The 22,547-nt window shown below is 36.5% G+C and overlaps 1 long non-coding RNA gene across 7 annotated transcripts in view; it reads left to right on the top strand.

The window, feature by feature from the left end:
- The window catches only part of LOC107054087, a 301,151-nt gene that overhangs the window by 113,883 nt on the left and 164,721 nt on the right, over nucleotides 1-22,547 (top strand). The window lies entirely within an intron of this gene.

Here is a 22,547-nt window from a genome sequence, read left to right as displayed (position 1 = left end):
TTTTTTTTTTAATCAAAGGCTGATAACATATATTGAGTGGAGAATACTGATAAAATCTTATCAGCAGTGATAGCCAAAATCATTTCCTCTTACACATTCTGCTAATACGTCTGCATTGGGGTGAAGACTCCCTGACCACTCATCAATGCAAGCAAGATTTTGAAAATCAATTATTTTCTGCCCTGGAGTAGAAACACATCAAACATTGTCTCGGTGTGTGTGAGCAGGTAGTGTTTCTGTGAGCTTGCCGGCTTTTAATTTTAAATCAGGAAGAATACTGATAATATCCCAGCAACCTATTAGAGAATTAAAAATGACAAATTCCGTTGCAAATTCATTTTACTTGGAGGGATATGCAGACACCTAGACCTTCTGTAACCCTGTGCAATGCTTGGCATCTGGAGAATGATTTTTCTGAAATTTGAGGAGGGAATTACAAAAGGGCATAAAGTTGGTAGGAGTGGTATTATGTTCCCTAATTTTGCATTACTTCATACAGAAAAATAATAGAGAAAAAGATTGTGGTATTTCTTCTCGTGTTTTGTCATTACAGCTGTGAGATTTGATGTAATATTTACTGAAATAGTTATGTTTGAGTTGCAAGAGGTGGATTTTGTGCTAGGACCATAGATAAAGAGTAATCATGTGGCTGCTCTGAACCATGAGATAATGAGGAGGGAAGGGGTGGTATATCTTCTCTACTACTTTAATACTTAATTTCCATTTCTCTAGGAAAAAAAAAAGAGTTCTCAAATCTAAACTTTGCAGCAAATCTCTTGACCTTTTCCTGTCTCCATAACATTCTACAGGAATTCACATGTGGATTGTGTGTCATGTCTGGGTGTTAGACCAAGGTATCGCATACCATGAAAGGGGTGCACCCAGTGCCACATGCAGGCTTTGCTGATCTCTACACCCAGCACATCTGTGCTGTGCAGGCACAGCCAGGGAGCCATACTGAGGTGGCTTCTGGGCACAAATTGCTCTGCTGAATACCTCATCCCTCCACTGTTGTGCAACAGGAGGCCTCTTCCCTGTTCAGGCATCTCAAATACCAGTGTGATGGTTCGTAGGATCAGATCTAGTATCTGGGATCCTGAAGCAGGAGAAGAGCCTGAAGCTGCTCCACCACAAAATGTAGTCAATTGTGTGTAACATGGAGTGTAAAGTGAGCATGAGTCTTGGAAATGGTGCTAGTGTTTCTCCAAAAGGTTGTGTTTGTTGCTGTGCTTTGTCTAGATTCATCTGAAAATGTGTATAAATGTCAGGATACGAGGTCACTGATGAAGGAGAAGCTTTACAGTTCAAGTTGGCAAAAAAATATTATTCATAAAACTTACATGACTTTAGAGTAAAGGATTTCAACTGTATTCTCTTCATCCTTCTTGTCATGCTGTAGAAAAAAAAATTAGATCTTGATTAGCTGGTTGTATATGTGGGTGCTGTTAATCATGAGCGACCGAGACCTGAGGGGTAGTGGCAGTCTTTCAGTGTGTCTGGTATAACCTCATGGAAGTTATATTTGACAAATAGATACATTAGTTAACAATGTTTATGGTGATGGCACTGTTTTCATAAGGAGTTTTTATCCATGCTTTGTTTATAAGTCTGCAGTTTTGGATATTTTATGTCTCTTTGAGTAGCTAGAAGTCAGTTTGTTTTGGTATGGAAAATCTGTTGTTTTCCTCTTACTCTCAGTGGAGTGCTAGTACTTCTTCCTCTGGCAGTGCTTGGGTGAGGGGAAAACAAACTTGGATCATCAGGAAGGTCAAGAATTAAATATTTTCTAGCAAAACTCCTGCAGACAAGGGGTTTAAACATTGTGGCAATTATATCAAATTCAAAGGTATGCACATATCCCTTTTTGCTAAACCAATTAGAAGGGTTGCTCATTAGGTCTAGTCTTTAGCACTAGAAAAAAGCTCAACGCAAAATTACAGTTGCAAATAAAATAATTTCAATTAATTACATTGGATTTAACTCTCATCCTTTGGGTTACACAGATTGAACTGGGTTTTCTTTTCTGGAGGCCAAGAAAAAGAGAAAATGATATTCTTCCATTCCATATCAAGGTGTACACAAGTCTCCTTCTCTTTCTCAGCCTTTTGTGATTCTACTTCACATCCTCTTCTTTGCTGTTCCTCAATCCTACAGCTTTCTTCTGTTTCACATTCTGGATGTTGGGTATTCACTTCCTGGTAGCAAAGGAATAGTAGCCTTGTTTCTGACTTTCTGGTGAACTTTCAAATTCTCGTTATCTAAATGAGAAGAGATGAGACATTTTTGCTCAAAGTAGGCATAAAATATTCTGGCTTTGGTTTAGATTTGCCTCATCTATTTAAAGAATAAAGATGAAAACACAAGTTGTGCATGCGAAGTTTACATATTCACGTGAAACTATCTCAAGTATCAAGTCTACAGTCATTACAAAAGAGAGCAACATAATTATTGTCCTTGAGCCATTACCCCCGAAGTTACATATGGTGTTAGACTTGTGCTTCCATCTAGAGACTCTCAAATGTCTACATTTGATTTTGCTTCCAAATGCTGGTTTTTATTAGTAATAATGGGAGCTTTTTTCTTTTGTAGTTATGAGATAGAATTGGTACTGATTTAACAATGTGTCCTGCATTGAATCTAACTGGTAATATGATGCAAGCAAAAACAGTCCTTTTAAATCTATCAAACTTTAATCAATCTTTCAATGAGAAGTTCCACTTACCTTTATTTTAATGCTTTCCTTCTGAAACCATGAACATTGACACATTTGGTCTGAACATAATTTTGTTTTATGTTACTGTGAGTGCATTGAAAATTGTGGTGGCCATCCTTGCCCCTGGTTGGAGGCTGCAGTGGGGCTGCAGCCAGGAGGGGGCACATGGAGCGGCTCTTCCTCTAACCCTGCAGAAGCAAATGGCGTCATCAGGGAAAAATTATGCAGGGCTTCAAACAGTACCTTTTTATAGCACTTCTCATGCATCAGTGAAATAGTGGCAAGGAGGAAGAGCTGCACTGTTATATAATCAAAGAAATACATTTTAATTTCGTTTTCCCTCACATCTTTTTGTGTTCTGTGCATCATAAGTGTACAAATGGTACTTAAGATGTAAAAAAGCCAGACTAGTTTTCCATTGGGTATAATAGAAATCATTTTTGCTAGATTTCTGTTAAAACAAAAACAAAACAAAACACTCTTGTTTCTTTGATATCGTGCACCTGCATTAATGCAAAAGGTTGTTCGGAATGCTGCTGGGAGGCTCGCCTTGCTGAGAAGGTGGGAACTCATCTATAGGTCCTGAGGGTCTAGATCACAGCAACTGCTAGGTATGACGTGTTTAATCTTGGGTAAGACTTGCAGCACTCTGGGCAATTAAGTGTCTGTGTGCACCAAGTGTGTACTCAACTGCTTGTATAATTTGCATGAATAGCTGGTTGCGCGCATAAGTACATAATTAATTAGCTGCCTGTGCTATTAACTGCTGTGGACGTACAGCTATATCTGTTTTCTTTTTTAGGAGCATTTGTGAGAGATTTTCAGTGCTTGTAGAATACACAAATAGATAAGGAATCATAAGTACAGTGTTTTGTATGTGCAAGTAGGATCCATACAGAGGTGTTTTCCTAAGCCAGTAACTGCTATTTAAAAATAGTAATTGCAAAATATGTGAGAATTATTTTCATTAAATTTATCTTCATTCTGACTTTTCCATCCAGCCATGCACCGTCGGCTCGGGCGTTTATGCTGTTTAACCCTCAGTACCAGTTTTTAAGTGTAGTTCTATATTGTGCGTTCCAACTTAGTCACACAGCCTGTGCTTCGATACATGAAGTGTTTGGGGGGGGTAAACAAGAGTGAGTGCAAGTTAGGCCCATGCCAGTGCTGGTTTTTGGATTGGGTTCATCAAGCCCAGCAGGGCAGGTCGCTCGCACAACGCTCATAGAGGCTCTTCCCCACGAATGAATAAACCATTTATAATTGTATTTTCTAAAGTGCACAGACGCCATAGATGGCACGAGATTTTTTTTTTCTCTGAATTGGGTTCTTTGTGCTGAAATGTGTAGTTAGCACAAATATTCATCCTGTTCTGCTGTATAAGCTGAAAGGGTCCAGAGGAAGCGATGAATGCGCAAGTCACACTGACATTTCACTCCTCAGTCCTTTGCCCTGATATTGTAACTTCCCTGTTTCTCAGCAAAGGCATAAGGGGAACGTATCCAGCTAATGTGAAAAAAATTCAACTTTTCATAAGTGATAAAATTCAGGGCTTAAAATGGTGATGTTTTGTCAATTAAATTCCCTGTTTCTTTTTCATATTGGTGAGTTTTAGGAGCATGAACCTCACGCAGCTATGAAGCAGTAAAGATGTGTGTGGACTGCTTATTTGTTGAAAACCAACAGCGAGTGCTACAGCACTTAGAAGGGAACTGTAATTGCTCTAAGCTTTTCTCTTCTGGGGTGTGTAGAACTCTGATCTTCATAATCCTGGGCATTCAGAAACTGAATAACAGTCGTCTTGTTTAAAGTAACGTGAAAAACATCAATTGCATCTCTCCTCCCTGACTCTTACCCTGGCAGTTTTGCCTTGAAAAGCAATTTTCCTGCAGAACCAATGACATATTAGTGTCCTTAAAAATTAAGATGCTGATTCACTAGCCCTTGAAATTCTGAAAGAGAATTGCTACAAATTCTCTTTAGTTGAATATCTTTTATGAATATATTAATTGTGGCAGAATGCTTCTTGTATCAAAATTAAGCTTCAGATTAATATAGCTCTAAAAATCAACGTCTCTGTGAAAATCTGCATACTGCTCATAAGAGATGCTTCTTTCTCTAGCCGGTATCTCCCTGTATGGTGTACTGCAATGTCTTTCCATTGGTATTTTACTTCAGAGTCGCAACAGAAATAACTAATGGACAGAATCCTCATACGCATGCTTGAAAGTAACGGAAACAAACAAACAACCCCCCAGTACTTGCCAGCCCAAGTCAGCAATTCAGTTATTAGGATCACATAAACCCATGTCTCATGTATTCCACCCAGAATTGTTTTAAGGTCCTTGTATGCATAGAATTTTGAAATATATTATTTGAATATAAAAGTAGATTATGTATTTCCCCTGTGGCTGGCCAAATGTCTTTCCAACAAAGGGTAAAATAAGAAGGCTATTTTTTTGTGTAAAAGAGTGATCTTTTTAGTCATGCTTGATTGCTTTTTCAGGACTGTCTCCATTTATAATGAGATATTCTTGGACTCATTTGAACCAGAAAGTTTAGAAAAACTGTTACATTTTCACATAAAATACTTTGAATTATTTAAAATGTTTCTAACTCAGTATTTTTCAAATATATGTGATATATATTGGAATTTTACATCACAGACTGAACGTGATATGAAATGGAAACATTGAGCTTATTTAAAGGGATATTTGTTTTAATCTTTCATACTTGTTGGCACTTCACACTAATTTAGTCTTATCTGCTTCTAAGGAGTTACACAGTAAAGGAGGCACTTGTATTCAAATCCCTGTTAACGTTCCATATCATAGTTTGGCAAGAAAGCCCTTACTGTGCTGGGCTATGATACAGGAAAGTTTTAATTATTCGTACTTTTCTAAGAACTGGGCCTAGGATATCTGTGCCGAGAACAATGAGGAGAATTTACTTTATCAGCTCCTTAAAAGGGCATCACCAAATCTGATCTGCAATACTGATTTTAAAAGACGATGTGTGATTAAATGTGCATAGCCTTAGCAAAACTGCAGAGCGCTCAGATGAAATGGCAAGTACACTGATTTATGAATATGTCTTTTTAGTTAGAGATGTGCTTCACAATACCAAACTTTATTTTACATTTTGAAAGTACACAACTTTATCCCATGTTTAGCCTGACCCGAGTTCTTGCATTACTCCGTACTTAATGTTTTCAATATGTTTTGTAGAGTATTTAATTTTTATATTAATAGAGCCTTTTTAAGCATTTCTGTACTTCACAGGCAAAATATTGGTTGTGAACCAAGTAGCGCTATCCAAAGCCAATTCTTTTGAAATGAATAAATCATTCGATATTCACGATTTCATTTACAGTGCATTCTTCAGGCAGCACGAGAAGCAGCTCTTTAATTCTGAACCCACAGCAAAAGCTGTGTCTCATATCTCCTGTAATTGTCCATTCTTTTTATAAGATTTATTTTTGCCTGCAGTGCTGATCTGAAAAAGTCACCCAGCTAAAATGTAGTTACTTCATTTCCAAGTAAAAACAATAGTGTTTTCATGTCCATGCTTATTATTATTCTGAGAATGTACTAATTTGTTACATCCAAGATGACGGTTAGTTTGGTCCATGAAAGGGGCACTGTGCCAACTACTGCAGTCAAGTAAAAGGACTTCTTTCATGGAAAGTAGTGGGACAGAAAGTAGCCCGCAGTGCATGTGGGTACGGGGAGGCAGACTGCCAGCAGAGTCATCCTGGTATCAGGCTTCGCTGTGTTGGGTTCTGAATGAAGCTAAAACTATGATTTCACTAAATGTCGGCATGGGCAGCCAAATTTTCAAGCCACTAGTGCTCTAAGGAGCAACTGATAAATGTTTTATCCCTGCGGGCTGTAGTTGATGTTGCACAAGGATTTTGCATGTGCTCAATGCATTATCATTCTTGGCATTAAGCTTAGATAATTGTCTACTTATATTGAGCCTGTAATAGCAAAATACAAGTGAAGAGGCATGTTTTACAAAGTAAAACTATGAAATAGGTTTAGCTATATTACTATGGATTTTTATTTTTTTGTTCTATCCTGCTAAATTTGAATGAGAATGAAGTATGATTCTATACCTTAATTCTGCTCAAACCAGGGTGGTCTCATAATTTTGTTTTACATGCATGACATTGCTTAAGGTCATTAGTTGTAAATCTTAGTATAAAAAGACTGAAAATATATTCAGTACTTTGTAGTTACCGAATACATATTTAAAAGCCTCTATGAAAAGTCGGGACCTACATGGCAGATTTTCAGTTACTGAATGGTCAATTTAATGATGTAGATTAGCTGTATCTAAACAGTAAATGGAGATAGGCTGTTGCAAGGCTTTGATGAATATCTCTGATGCATATCCCAGTTGATCAGTCTTCTAATTTTAGAGATTAGTATTCTGCTTTTCAGTGCTAATATACTCTCTGGTTGCATTTTATTTGACATTCAACTTAGATGAGGTGTAACTTTATTTACACTTTTCTTTTGTTTTGCTGTAGCTAATCTAACAAACACAAATCGAATTTCAATTTGCCCGTTCTCTCTTCAGTGTGTAATGTAATGGTCTCACTTTTTCACTCATTTTTTTCTTTGTGTTACCTGTCTTCTAATTAATTATTTAAATCATTACTGTATATTTAAAAATAGCCTTCCCTATTGCCTTAAATGCTTTAAAGAAAAGCAGATTGTGTAGACAAATTTTCTTAGCACAGTTAAATTCAATCATGAAGAGCTTTGCAGTTAAAACTCAGTGAAAAAATACTTCATCATACAGATAATTACTGCAACAGTAATACTGCGTATAATGTGAACAACTTTATTATGAATATAAATTCTCTTTTTGCAGTATCTTTTGAGAATACATGGGGAAATGTTCGTGTAAATGGTAAGGAATATTTACTTAATTTGGGGGAAAAAAAAAACCTTATTTTTTATTGTTCCTCCAGTTGGAGATGAAGTAGTTTGGCAAAAGTATGATTTTTTTTGATAACATTTTCAACATGAAGGCTATTGGAGTCAATCTGTTTATTAAAATGCCCTCTGATGCACGTGCAGATCCAAGCCGATTATCAAGCAAACTATTTATTTTGTCTTATGAAGGTAGGATCTTTAACATATAGAATAATTAAATATTTGTAATAAAGTAGTTAACTTGAGCACTGTATTGCTGTGATTTGCAAAACTGCATTGAGCTGCTCTCTTTTCATTTCAGTGATGGAGGAACAAACATTTCTTTAATAAGGCTACAACACATTCTAATTTTGTTGCAAAAGCTTAGATAAGGATCAGGCCCTCTCTGAATCACTGCCTTGACCTATGACATTGAAAGTGCTGAAGCGCTTCGGCAAAAGAAGAGTTAGTCATTCATTATTATGCACAGGACTTTCCAGTTCTAAAGGAGCTCTGTGCTTTCTCTCAGATAGACTTTGTTTGTTGGAAATGAGAACTGTATTTTGGCAGTAAAGGACAAGAACTGAAACAACTCTGCAGGCAGACTCATTATGACATAATCCTTCATTAATCCTTATTCTCTATTAATAGATCATGACAGAAGTTTTGCTTTGGTTGACCATCTTCACCAGCACGCAGTGAGAAAGCATTAGTAGACAAAGGTTCAAACTCAGCTTTTGGTTCTCTCATTTTATTTATGATTTTAAGAAAGCATGTATGATTACTTTTGACGTGGTAGCATACTATGTGAGTTGTTCAAGCACAATCAAGCTATATGTCTTACAAATGTGTTTTATCTACCTGAAAATGGATTATTTATATCACTCCGTTGGCAGATACATAAAGTGTAAATTTTAGATATTGACTGCAGTCTTGCTGCAAGAAAAATATAAGAATGCAGGGTTCCATAAGTAATGGAGATGGCAGTGAAAAAGCAAAGGGACTGAAGGAAGGGAGTGTAACTGGCATGCGTAAATGTGACCAGGAGAAGGAAAATGTGTTTTTTATTCAGACAAAGATCAGGAGATAAACTTGGAACTCAGGTGTGGATTGTTTTAGAATACCTTTTTGTAAATATATATATACATAGTATTATTATAATTTATTTTTATAATTTTTTAAAAAATCAGAATCAAGAATAATTAGGTTCATATTAGCTAGGTGTAACAGCATATTGCCTTCAGCCAATCTCAAGTCATCATAGAGAGAGAGTGATGAAGAACAAGTACATGGAAAAGTAAAAACACATTTTTGTGTATTACTGACCACTGACAAGTTTGTACCTGTTACTTGTTAGAGCTGGATTTATTTTCATTAAGTGAAAAGGAATGTGCCAGCATGTACAGAACTTCAAGAATAGTTTGCTTATCTGCTGAGGTATACCTGTAAGGCTGCTCTGCTGACAGAGTAGGCTAGTGGGTGTTGTTAAGCAGGTTAGGCTTTGTAATAGGTATTAGTATTTTCAAATATAATTTGAATATAAGCCAGAACATTTCTGAAATAGCTGTCTGCATTCTGTGAAAAGTTGTATGGCAGCATTTGTTCATTTCAACTGTGCTTTTGAATTGTAATAATCTGTGAGATACTAATTGTTCAATGGGGTAAATCAGCCTACTTCCATTGCCTAATGTGGAATCATGCTGATTTACATCCATTGTGAATTTGACCACTAATTTCATTACATCGTCTTATGCTTTTTTCTCTTTTTGTTATGGATAGATACGTTCACTGTAATATCTGATAAACTGGAGAAAGATAATGTAGTAGATGATGAGGTCCAGGGCTTTGAAAACTGGGTGGGAAAGAGCTGCTTTTTAACATAAAACATATTTTAGATCCTTGAGGCATTTCTAGGATCATTTGTTTAGAGAAGTACCTGGGATAAACAGGTATATATGAAACTGTGATAATGATAAATATATGTATATATTTTTGCACTTAACAAGGCAATAATTTGTCTTAAATTCTCCATGTGTGTAGTAGTGTTCTTTTATGTAGTTTGTTAGCTTTCTGACTTTTCTAATCAGGAATGGAATTTGAATATGAATATGAGGCTAGACAGCAGGAGATGAGAATATGTGAAGGCCATACTAGTACACATTGTTTCTGCCATCCCTCCTTTCCCTGGATAAAGCAATGCCTTCTACAGTTGACCTGTCCTGTCCAGAGGTTTCCAGGATTTTCTGTTGGCAATCCTCTGCAGAGACTGGTCAAAGAAGCAGCATAAGGCATAGAAGACATTCTCTATTCTACTTCCAGAAGGAAGTGAATTTGATAGAGGCCATCATGGGCACAGTTGTAGGACTGGCAGTCTCTTTTCTGTTGGCTTCCCCCTCAAATGAGATGGCAAGAAACACCAAAAGCTCCAGCATCTGCAGAAGAAAAGTGAAGTGAGTAAATATTTGTATATTTATTATATATTTGTGTGTATTTTATGTATTTATATACATACACGCTAAAATGATCCCTAACAGTCATGAATTTTTCAGGTTATCTCAGAAAAGACACTATAGGCGAACGCAAACCATACTGAGTTCACACCATCGTTATGCATAAGGAGTTATTTTGACAGAAACACTTCAATAAAAAAATCTTGTTGGGGTCATATGACTAGCAGAACTATCAAGTCTTTGTTCAGAAACATCCTGGTCTACCACAATTAGCAAGTGAAGTTGTGGGTGCTTCTGAAATATTGCTGTTATGGAAATATTCTCTCCCTTTCTGGTACTGGGAGGAAGAGGACATTTCTTATCAAAATCTGGGGAAAAAATGACAGTTTGCTTTGTTTTATTTTCAAATTCCAAAGAAGGAGGAGCATGGTGATTCAACTTAGGTGTAAGGAAACATAATTTGTTAATCCTCAAGCAGGAGTTCAAGATGGTGATGCTGGCCACCAAAACAGCCACGGTCTTCAAAATATTGTTTTCTGCATCTCAGAAGTTGCTTTGAGATACTCATTCATAATACGTGCATTTAGCATTCACTGATCTGTGAAAGAGGTTACTTACTCTTGCAATAGCTGGAGTATTTCAAGGTGTTGCGCACATGAAATTCCATACCTTGCGCTCTTGTCTGTCTTGTTTTGTTTTTTGTTTATTTTTCATTTAGCATATCTACAGCTTCTTGACTGAAGGGAGATAGAGGCATAGCAAATGTATTTTGTCATTTATATACTATCATTGTAAGTATGAGTTCCAGCAGAGAGTGCCACTTCATCTGGTTATGTTTCTCTGCGTTCCTCTTTGGTTGGCCATAGATGGCAGCTCCCTGTTGTATGTACTCAAGTGGTCTTTGTTGCAGTGTCAGCTAGGGTTCAAAACCCATGTGTGCTAAGCTCCTTAAAAAATGCATTTGTAGTTGTGGTGGTCAGTGCTGTTAATTACAATAAAAAACATCACTTTCCAACTCTGACTCTTCTTTAATGTCTTTTCACTGTAATTTTTAGTCCTAGCTCTTTTATTTATGACCATATGTAGAATTAAGGCCATAAGAATGCAGTAGAGAACCAGAGTAAACATATCACATGTAATCTGTATATATGTGACTGGGCCACTGATCAGTGAGCCAGTAGTTAATGGTCTGATGGCAGAAAGCAGAGATTTTTGTGTGCAGCAAGATTTTTTTTTTTGGCACTAGAAGGAGTGATTCTCAATCATTTTCGGCTCCGGGGCTGTGTGAGTGATCCAATATGTAGAATATGGCAAATCTAGATATTCAAAGGAAAGTAAATGGAAATTGCCATTTTTCATGATAGGAGAATGAGTTTGTCATAGTTCCAAGCAAAAAACAAATATGCACAGATTTGTACTAAATGTCTGCCAATGGCATTGAAACTTATGGTGTCCAAGGATGAGTTTCAGATTCTGAAAGTAAACGAACAGCCAGAAAAACAGAATAGAATAAATGTAATTGAAAACATGTGATCTCAAGTCTTGTGCACAGATTTAATTAAGATCTCTCCCTTCAAATGGTTTTGCCAAGCAGGTTTTGTAAATCTTAGGCAAAATAGGTTGGCTAGGCCGCATTTAGAGGCACAGGCATTAATTTTCATGGTACAGAGAGAATCCCTTTGTTCAGAACTATGTTACTTCAAGCAACCATTTCATTAGGGTGAATATTTATGTAAATTTTGGATATGCTCTGTGTACTAGAAAAACTCTTCCCGAAATATGTAGCACATCAGTAATGAATTGTTTTTTTTTTTCCCCACTGCCTTGTACTGTTCTTAGGGATGTAAAGAAACACATCTTAGGTTTCCTCCCCTTTTTTGCACACAGAATAGAAATTACAGCTACAGCTTAGCTTGTTTGCCTATGGATCAATGCCAGAAAGCAGTTTTGAAGGTGTTATAAAATGAAGACGTCTGGCAGCTGGCGTACTTACAATTCATTTGCCAAAGACAAGTTGCATGCTGTTGAAATTTTCAATTGAAGGTCACGCACCAGGTAAAAATCAGTCAGGTGGAGCTCATGTGTGGTGAACCCACACACTTGAAGAATTGTTGGCTCAGGGATGTGTGGGTGGGCTATGCTGTGATGTATGCTTGTCTAATTCTCCCTCCTTAAAATGTGAAACTCAAAGCTAAAAAGAGGTCAGTAAAGCTGACAAGAAATCACAAGGCTATGACATTTCAGCGGAAGCACCATCAATTAGTTTGAGCAAAGGGTGCCAAAAAAAAAAAACAAAAAACCAACAGATGAATAACAGAATCTGACATCATGTTGGACAAATGCTCTGCTGTCGACTGAGTGGTCACACAGTTTTTACTCTCATTTTTTTCGATAAAAAATAGCCTAGAGGATTATTTGTATACAGCTTTACTACTGGCAGTGAATTAGTAACAGTGTGTCATTGTGCATTCACTTACTGGGCGATAGCTCTGAGGCTAAGCTGTTTACATTAATTGATATTTAATGGTATTAATGCGGTATGGTTTACTGTTACAAACTTCCTATCAGTATAGTTATTTAGTAAGGTACCAATACTTTCTAAATCAAGGCACAGAGAGTAGCATTATGTAAGTTTATGTGAAAAATGCTTGTATTCCTTGTGACATAGGGAAATGGTGTTCAGTTTTATTACTGAAATAGTAAAAGCACACCTTTTCTTCTTCAAGCAAGTTTTTTTCATAAAAGAAGCTCATTTTATTTTAGTAGAAACACTTGCAACTCACATCAACATAACAAAAAAAACCACACAAAAAAGCAAAAAAAAAAAAAAAACAAGAAAACCAGGCATAGTATTCATAGATGCTGCAACCTGTAAAAGTAGGAATGTAGCAGATTTTTCTGTGTTTCTCTACGTGGAAATTCTAATGTGACATTTTAGAAGGTTTTGCATTCAGAAGTTTTTTAGACTCCAAATGAAAATGGTTTGAACAGCATTGGATTTGCTAAAGTGTGAGAACAGGGAAAAACTCTCTGCCTTACTGTTTTGAGAAAGGAAGCTCAGAAATTCATTGAGCAGCATTATTTGCTTGGTAAGGTCTGTACTATGTCTCCTATCAGAATATTGATGGTTTCCTCTTCTTTCTAGGTCGATAAAAAGATATTTTTGTTATATTTTACTCAAGGCTCTAAAGCAGAGGGACCAGGGTTCCCAACTGTTTTCTATAGGACTTTCTCTTGAAGCCTAGCCCTAACTCTTAGATTGACTGAAAAGATAATGTTGTAGTTCAGACTGTGACCTTTCTGTGCATGCCGAATGAGGAGCAGAAGAAATAAAGGGATGTGTGATAAGGGTCTGCAGTGCAGGCATGTGAACATTTCTTCTTTTAAGGGAGTTATTTGCTACTGTTAGATTGCACCGCAGTGTGGACTTGTGGCTAAAACGCTGAAGTCATTGGAGCCAGAAATCCCCAAATTCCAGCAGAATGTTATTTGAGGCAATGTGGATTATAGAGGTAAAGCATCTCTTCCAGTGATTTTTTTTTTTTTGTCAACGGGGACTAAAATTACATAAAAAAGAAAATTAACATTTAATACTCCCAAACTTGGTGTCTTACTAGGTAAAGCTGAAGCTATACCCTCTCTTATCTTGTTTGATTGTAAGCTGCCCTTAAGGAGCTCAGGTTCTGTACATTTCAACTTTACAATAGTCCCTGTGGATCCTCCTGTTATGTTCTTTTGCAGTTTCCAGGTCAACAGCAGTGTAATGTGGCTGAAGTTTTGAGAAGTACTGTTAATTAAAACAATGATAATAATTAAAAAACACTGTTATTATGATCTGCTTTGAACCAAAGACTGTGACTGGTGTCAAAATGAGGTGTACAAAAAAAGGTGAAGCTGTTTCACTTATTGTTGAGGTGCTACATAAACCGTGTAAAGGTAACATAGTGCAAAATACTGGATAATTTTTTGCTTCATGTAAGAGGGAATGCAGAGTCTAAAGATGAAATATGAAACTGCTTTGAGATGAGGATTTAGAGAAAATGCTGATGATTTGTCACAACTGTTCATCATTGTGCTAAACCTGTTTTGTTTTCCTGCTCAAATTCCTGACAGATAATGGCAATCTGACATTCTTACTGTTTTCGTTTTACTGCAGAAAAGATCTACAGATAAGGGGCTGAAACCAAGTAGTGTTATTACATTACAAGGCTCTTAGTCTCTAAAGATTGATTTTTTGAGTAACATAAGCAGTTTCTACTGAAGTCATGTGATTATTTTGAAGTTATTCTTTCTTAATGTGAAATTCCATTACTGGCTGAAAGGAACCTAAACTTTTGTTTACCCTGCAAAGCTGTCTACAGGCACATGAAATAGTATACTTTGCCCCTACTGGCCTGCAAATACAGGTATTATGTGGAACATCTTCAAAGTAATGCATCTAAAGAAGTTTTCCAATTTGATTCTAGGTAAGAGATTTTGTTAGTTTACTTTTGGCTTCTACATGCCTATAGGAATGAGAAGTGCCTTTTCTCTGTTTTGGCAGCAGGTATGATGCTAGCTTGGCTAATGCTCAACTATGGCGTGACATGCGCACCTTTTTGACTTAGATTTGCTATTACGTGACTTCGTATGTTTTCTTGGAACCCTAAGCTGTTGCAGAAGGTCTCAGAATATTTTACAAGTGTGCCAAAGGGCTTCAGTGTTAACTGTTTGAGCTGAGCGTTTGCTTTTTTCTAAATATGATTTAGAGACCTGGTACTCTATGTGATCATGTCCCAGGCCTGTTAAAGTAGTGTCTTTCCTCATTGATTTTCGTGGGAATCAATTTCTAAGCCACTTTGCTAACAGACTTCAGTTTTGCTGACAAATTGTTAACAGCATGAAAACTCTTGATATTCTGAGGATCTCTTCTCCTTGGGTGCCAGCAGAGCCTAAGTTTTACCTCCCGGAGCATCTTCAAAAGCTCTTTGTAGCAGAGATTTTACTTCAAGTGGTGTATCCATAAGGAATGCTTTCAGTAATGATTTCAGAGGCTTTAGGGATGATGATGTTAGTCTCATGTCTGTGTTTAGGTTATGGTGAAAGGCTAGCTGTAATTTCTGCATCCTTACTGCAGCCTTTCCTTCCCATAATGAGGTATTTGCCTTAGTTATTGTTTCTGTTAATTCTAATGCCCCCTGCTGCTGAGTTAACAACGTGTGCTTTATAAGAGGAATTATAAATGTTAAAGCATAACTTCCAGTCTTTTGTGATTGCAAGTGGATATGATTGTATTGGATGCATCTTCAGGATGAAATAGACACAAACACACACTGAAAAGATAGTCAGACATAGCTACAACTGCACAACTACTGTGGTAATATTTTCTCTATATATGAAGCACTTTACGTGTCTCTGACTACGTAGAACAGGGTAGAAGGACTGATGTGAAACAGTTTTAGAAAAAGACAAAGGATCATCTGTGAAAGTGAGGCTACAGGGGAAAACTTTCAGAGAATTTTTCTACTTTTTGAATTTATTTGCTTTTTCTGAATGCCAATGTTTTGTTTTCTTGTCTTGCCTTCTTTGAGATAAAAATTGCTCATCTTTGTTAGAAGTATGCTGCTTTAAAGGGAATGAAAAGTTGAAGTTACATAACTGATGTGTGACAGATTTTATGCAGAAAACTTTTAGACACAGGATATATTTTTTCTGAATTTAGTAATCTGGACACTCTGACGAGGAGTGAAAAATACTTCACAAACAGAAAGAATATAAGACGCATTATCATAAGGAAGTAAGGAGTTAGAGACTAATGACTTTGAACAAGATTGGATTTACTTAAAGACCTGAAGAAGTACTTCACTGTTATTTGAAGATGGGGAAAATTGAATTATATTATAGAAAAAAAGAAAAAGAAAAAGACTGTAGATATAACTAACCACTAAAAATCTAATATGTAGATATGCTGTAAATCTAAATAAAACCCAAGAATAATGAAACTTGCTGGAAAAAAAAATATTACAGTGAGCAAGATGATTCATTAATGAATATTCATTGGGAGAGAGAACCTTGGAAATGATACCAAGGAAAATTATGCATGGATAGCAAAGAAACATAATGGTCAACAATAATGATTAGATAGAGTAGTGCTGTAGTCATATATAGCAGTCATCTGAAGAAACCTCTTGACACAGCGTACGTAAGAGTAAGATTCTGTTCTGTATAAAACTCTCAATATTATAAAGAGAGAAGTAACCTAGTATTTCACAGAGAAAAAGATCTAATGTCCTTATGAGAATTTCCCATTATTAGGCCTTCATTACTTCTGTCATGGGTGCATAGCTCTGTATGTGTGTATCTGAACACGTGTATATATTTCTGCTTATCTAATGTGGTCAACAGTTTGTTTACTGTTCATATAAAGCCTTATGTAGATGCATTCAGTTTAGCATGGCTGCATCCAGCATAAATTAGTACAGAGTTTGGCCCTTTACATCTAAACAGTGTCCAGAAAACTGTATGTTTTACTAAATTCTCTTTTATTTTCAGATTGTCCTTTTAATCTATTTTAACACAAGTTCTTTTATTCGTGTATCTCATTTGTTTTTCTGTATGAACTCCCTTATTTTGTGTGAGGTTGTCTTATTCTAGTTTTCGTCATAGAAATCTGATATTTCTCTTTATATCTCTCTGATATTTGTTTCTCTTCCTCTTTTGAGGAGGAGAAAGAAGCCTTGCTGCCCAGTGATAATGTCAGTGTTGACACAAGGACTCTAATAGGACCGACGCTGTTTCCATCCTTCTCATGTGCATAAAAAGTTTGCTAATTTTGTAACTGTCATTTAGTGTATGCATCTCAAGCACACAATTTCTCCCATTAAAATTCCTCTTATTTTCAGTCTTTCTTGCATCCATGTTCAGGAAGAAACTAGTACGTGTGTTATATGAACAGTGGTGGCTTTAAGCAGAATTCATGCTCATTGATGGCAGGGATCGAGTAGCGTTATTAAATTAAAAATTACTTTACACTGACAACATGCAAATAGCAAATTAAGTAATAAAGTAAGTGGGATTAAAGTCTCGAGGCAATAAACTGTGACCAGGAGAAATAATATCACTTCTCTGATGTAGATGTCCTTTCTAAGAGACAAGAGAAGCATTCTTTCTAACACCCAAATGGTGACTCCATGCATACAGTAAACAACAGCAGTGAGATATGGGCTGCCCACTTGCCAAAAAATGAGCACGCCTTACGCCAGTCACGTGGAACTGTGGAGGAATTCAGGCCTTCAGCTGTAGAGGTGCGCAAGGAAGAGCTAAGGAACCTCTGAAAACCAAAGTTGCCTAGGTTGTTGAGTTTGTGTTACTTTTCTGTTTTGCAAAACACACATTATGTTTCCTAAATTGTATTAATTAATAGGAGGTGATTTTTTTTCCTGACCTCCTTTAGTCTTTTGCATTCCGATGAAATATCAATTCAATTCCTTCAGTTGCCTAGTGTTAGTAAAGAGGCTTAACTGAGCTTGGTAATGTCTGAGTACTTGTATCTTTACTCATCTGGGAATGGTAGTTTTTTTCTTATGAGTGGCACCATTGGGTCACTTAATGCTCCTCTCAGGAGTGAGCATTTTCAGCTGCCAGTGAGATCATGGAGCTGTGGTTAGCTGTGTGCTCCTGGCCAGGGCCTGCCAGCATCTCCAGTTTAACAGTACTCCTGAGCAGCCTGGCAGAAGCCTGGTGTTCATGTTGAACACCTTAATCATATACAAAAAAAACTTCCAGTACACACCTGAGAGCATAAGCTGCCTCTGTGTGATTAATGCACATTGCTTATTCATAGAAGCTATTAGAAAATTTTCATAATGGGTGTCAGAAAGTTTGGATAACTGTATACTCTTCAGTATCTTGACTACAGAAATTTTCTCTCACAAGCCACCGTGTTCAAGTATGCATTTCTTTCATGAATGAAGGTCTTTTGTGCATGAAGATTAAAATCCTCTGCTTCTCTGCTAGGAAGGGAAAAAAATCTCTTTGAGGGTGCAGTTGGTGTAAACCATTTCTTTAAAAACAGAGCCCTTAAATAGCTCCAAGTACATTTCTGTGTATGACACATAAATGTCCACTAATTGCATGGAGGGAGAACTGAGATTCCAATAGCAAATTCTGTTTAAAAAAAAAAAAAAGTAGATATACAAAGAAAAGTGGAAGCATCTGTTTAATATATACGACATTAGAATTTAATTTTACCTCTGTGATGCTTTTGTGTAGCTGCAGTGTTACAGAGGAGCACATAAGCATAGTAGTGCAGTGTCAGCAGGTGCATGCCACCAAATTACTGCTTTTAATTTGCATATTCATCTGCTAAGAAGCATGTCATTATCATATCAAAGGGATACTAAGCAACATCTAGCTTCGAGAGATGTGGCATAGTTTCAATACGAGCAATTAATGCAAGATGAGGACTCTCTTTTTGTCATGTCTCCTAGGGCTAGCTGTAATCGGGCTTATTATTGGATACCAATAAGACTGAGGTACCAGTTGGCAGAGAATGAGAGAAGTACAGAAAAACAGAGCTGTATGAAGCATCTTAACTATACACTTGATAGCAAACCGATTCTCTGGTCACTTTTTAAAAACAAAAGCTGTGACTATCTGCTGAATAAATCTGATCGAAGATAAACATTGTATGTAGCATATCTTTAAAGGGGGGCTAAAGAGAAAAAAGTTAAACAAAATTAGGCTATATTTTCCATGAAACAAATGAGTAAAGCTGACTAATGAAATGTAGAATTAGGACTCTTCTATGAGTAAGTTATTTTTTTATTTAAAAGATGCTATTGCAATAAGTCGCTACTCCGTGAGACAAATGAGGTGGATGCAGACTGTATGTCCAAGGAGGATGGCAGGTCTCATTCTGCTGTTTTCTGCAAGGCATTGTCAGCTTTGCCAGATCTCTCAAATCTAGCAGGGAAGTAGACAGAGTCCTGACAGTAGAGCAAATTAAAATATTCAAAGATAGTTCCTAAAGGATGGAGATGACTTTCTCCCATGAACTGTTTAGGAAATATGCTAGAAGAAGTAGGCTAATGTTAAGTGAATAGAGAGATAGGATGTCACGGATCATTTTAAGGCCTGTGGTTCTCAGCATGCTCTGCCCAACGTGTGTGGAGAAACAGAGGAGCGAGGCAAGCAGACATGGATATTTCTGGCAGTCGTTCCTCTGAGATTCCACCATTTTGCAGGGTCCTCTTAAGATTGAATTGACACCTGTGTTTAGCAGCTCTTGGTGAGTTTTAGGGAACATAAAGATAGGAGTCCTAAAATGTGTTTTATTGATGATTCCTCACAGCGTTCTCAGACTGGTGTTTCAGAGAGAGACCTTTAGCATGAACTGGGTGATAACATTTCTGATTTTGTTAAAGAACATTTCTGCCATACACTTATCTTTTGCGTTTTAGCTCTTTTGAGAAACTCAAACACTATAATTGTCATAAAGTGCAGTCAGATATGGCTTCCACCATCTGAGAATCTCATCCATAAATGCAGAGTTCATTTTAATTTTGCCTATCTGCAAAGAAACCCAAACTGCGCTGATCAACTTCACTTCTGTGAGGAAAGAGAAACTTTTCTCCTTTCTGTCTTGCTGCAGTCATCCTCTGTAATACATACTAGCTGTGTCAGAAATTCTACTTTGCATCTTTTAGTACTTTAACTCCATACTTGCTACTGAGATGAATTTGCATGGATTTTTTTCTGATTATTTCAGTAAAGCTGGATTTTTACTCTTTCTAAGCACTACTGAATTGGATTCATGGCAGTAGCTGCCCCAGTCTCATGATAATAATCAGCTGTTAGTGGCAGTCAGTCATTATATTGTGGGAATGAGAAAGCAGCTGTAATGTTTAAATATCATGATTATAAGGTTAGTAGTAGTCTTTCACGATTTATGCAATTATGTATAGGTACAATGACGTGTGCTTCATTTCAGCAATATGAGTACAGATAAACAAAAAGATACATACAGGGTATAGTGGTTTTTGTTACTTTTTCTTAACAACTTTCATAGTCTCAATGGAATTAATGGATAAATAATCTTAACACTGGTATTTCCCTACATTTTGCACACTTGGGACTTGACTGTTACGTAGGTTTTCTGTGTACAGTACTGACCATCATCTTATGATAACGGGTGACTGTAGGAAATGAGAGAAACTTAAAATTTGTGTTAAAAACTTCTGTGAAATCTCATATACTTCTTCAGTGTGTTTCAGTGTTTTGAAAAGTGTCCTTAAAATCTCATAGGCTGAGGTAGAACCAGATTTTTAAAAACTGCTTACAGTATTTTGCTGTTACGGGGTGTTTTTTTTAATCATGGTGGGAAAAAATGTAGAAACTAAAGGTTTAGATATTTTGAAATAATCAAAACAATTCTACCTGAAATAAAAGAAGGAACGAGAAAACCCAGAGACCATTTGGTGGTCTCTACTTCACTAGAGTTCTCCAGGGACGTATCTCACTCAAAGGAATCTCCAAGTAATCTTTGAGGAAAAAAAGAACAAATCAAATGAAATGCCCATTTTCCCAAACTGTTCTATGCTATGCCAATGTAATGTATTGTGATGTAAGGCCAAGCCAATGAAAAATTCAAGGAGTCTGTTTGTCTTTTCAGATACCATATCCAACTGGTATGTGACAGTGTATCATAGGTAATTCTGCTTATAAGTTGGCATACTTGTGTCTACGATGCTAAACTTGACTTTATAGCACAGGAAACTAACAGCTCTGTGTGCACAAACTCTCCCAGTATTTCATAAAATTGATCTAAAAACATATTAGTTTATACATCAGAGGTGTTTGCTGGACAACCTCATATGGTCTCCTACTTTAAGCTATGTTTGCATGCTCACTTTTATTCTAACCTGCCAGATCACTGTTTTACTGGATGTGAAAAAACAGGTACAGATTACTTTAGATAAACATTTTTAATTATTACACATTAACAACATTTTCAAGTTAATCAATTGGATGCTTGTTATTTCTAATACCACTGTTGTAAGCAATATTACACACATCATTCCTAAAATTAAATGGAGCATTTATATGGGTCATGCCTTTACCAGTATTTCTCTCCAAGACTGAAGGTGTGGTGATAATATGTTTAGTTTCAGCATAATGTGTTTTTACTTAAACTGAAGTATAATATCAGTAGGTACAGTAAATGTAACTTTCTGGTGTCGGTAACAAGATCTTATTGTTGAGAGGATGGTGGTTGGCTAGCGCTAGCACATGCTTACCTATGGCTTTCTGCTCTCTCAGGGTCCAGTCCTGCCTGGCAGTGAGTACCCTTAGCTCCCTTTGATGATTTCTGTGGGAGCTGGAGGGCCTCACAGGAGGGTGCTTGATGCCTTGCAAGATCAGACACTGATAATTGAAACAGACAAGACAGTGGTAGAAGAAAATTGTTTTCTTTCCAATTTTACTCTGCTGAAGTCAGAGAGGCTTTCCACAGCATGTTCACAAGTGCTTCAGGGCCAGATCCTACAAGATGATAGCTGAATATTTTCAGTTCCTGTTTGCTTCATTAGGAACTGAGAGCCCTCAGCCTGTTACTGGATTGGACCTTTTTATTGTGCTTTGTTATTTTTTTATTTTTATTTTTACCATGAGCAAAACTGATGTTTTTGTCCCAATCTATTGAAGCAAGTATTATTTCTTGCAGAGATAACACATCGTCTTCAGATGATAGGATCTGAACAGAAATGATGCTACAAACTATGTAGAATAAGGTGTTACTATTCATAAACAAAGTTTAACATGTATTTAAAAGAAGCAGAATTCAAGTAAATTATAGCCCCAATTTTTTTTGCAGATTTATTTAACAGGGATGGTAAATGCTTTGAAATGATACTTTTCTGGTTAAAATGAAAAGGTTGATGTAAAAGTGAGTTAAATCATATAATTTCAAACATCTTTCTAATACAAATAGAATTACTATAAATAGACTGTGGTTTTATTGTTGAATAATGTGTTCAGTTATGGTAGGCTAATAACTCTTCAGCTACGTATTAGTCTACATTGTTTTAGTGTCAGTAAATGTTCTAATCGGCTCAGCTGTAGCTTCTGGACATAACATAATAGCTGACTATGAAAAGTACATTTTAACTTACCAGTTTTCATTTCACGTTTGCATTTTTATCCTCTGTAGAAGACATCAATGAGCCTAATCACTTTTTTTTTTTTTTTTTTTTTTTTTTTTCTGTAATATGTTATCTTTGCTAATTCTGCATAGTGGAAATATCAGATTTTTTTCAGTGTCAAATGTTATTGCATAGTCTTTGATGTCTGAACTTCTCAGTTAACAACTGAGAACTTGGTGATGATGAATAAAGTTTCGTATTTTCAGTCTTCTCCCTTATTGTCTTTTCTCTCGAACTGAGACTCAGCAGGTGAGACTGCATATTTTACTTCACTCCATCG

Source organism: Gallus gallus, chromosome 9 (genome assembly GCF_016699485.2).
Source record: "Gallus gallus isolate bGalGal1 chromosome 9, bGalGal1.mat.broiler.GRCg7b, whole genome shotgun sequence".
Taxonomy (NCBI): Eukaryota; Metazoa; Chordata; class Aves; order Galliformes; family Phasianidae; genus Gallus; species Gallus gallus.
Note: the sequence above shows the minus strand (reverse complement) of the source record. Positions and strands in the feature narration are given on the sequence as shown.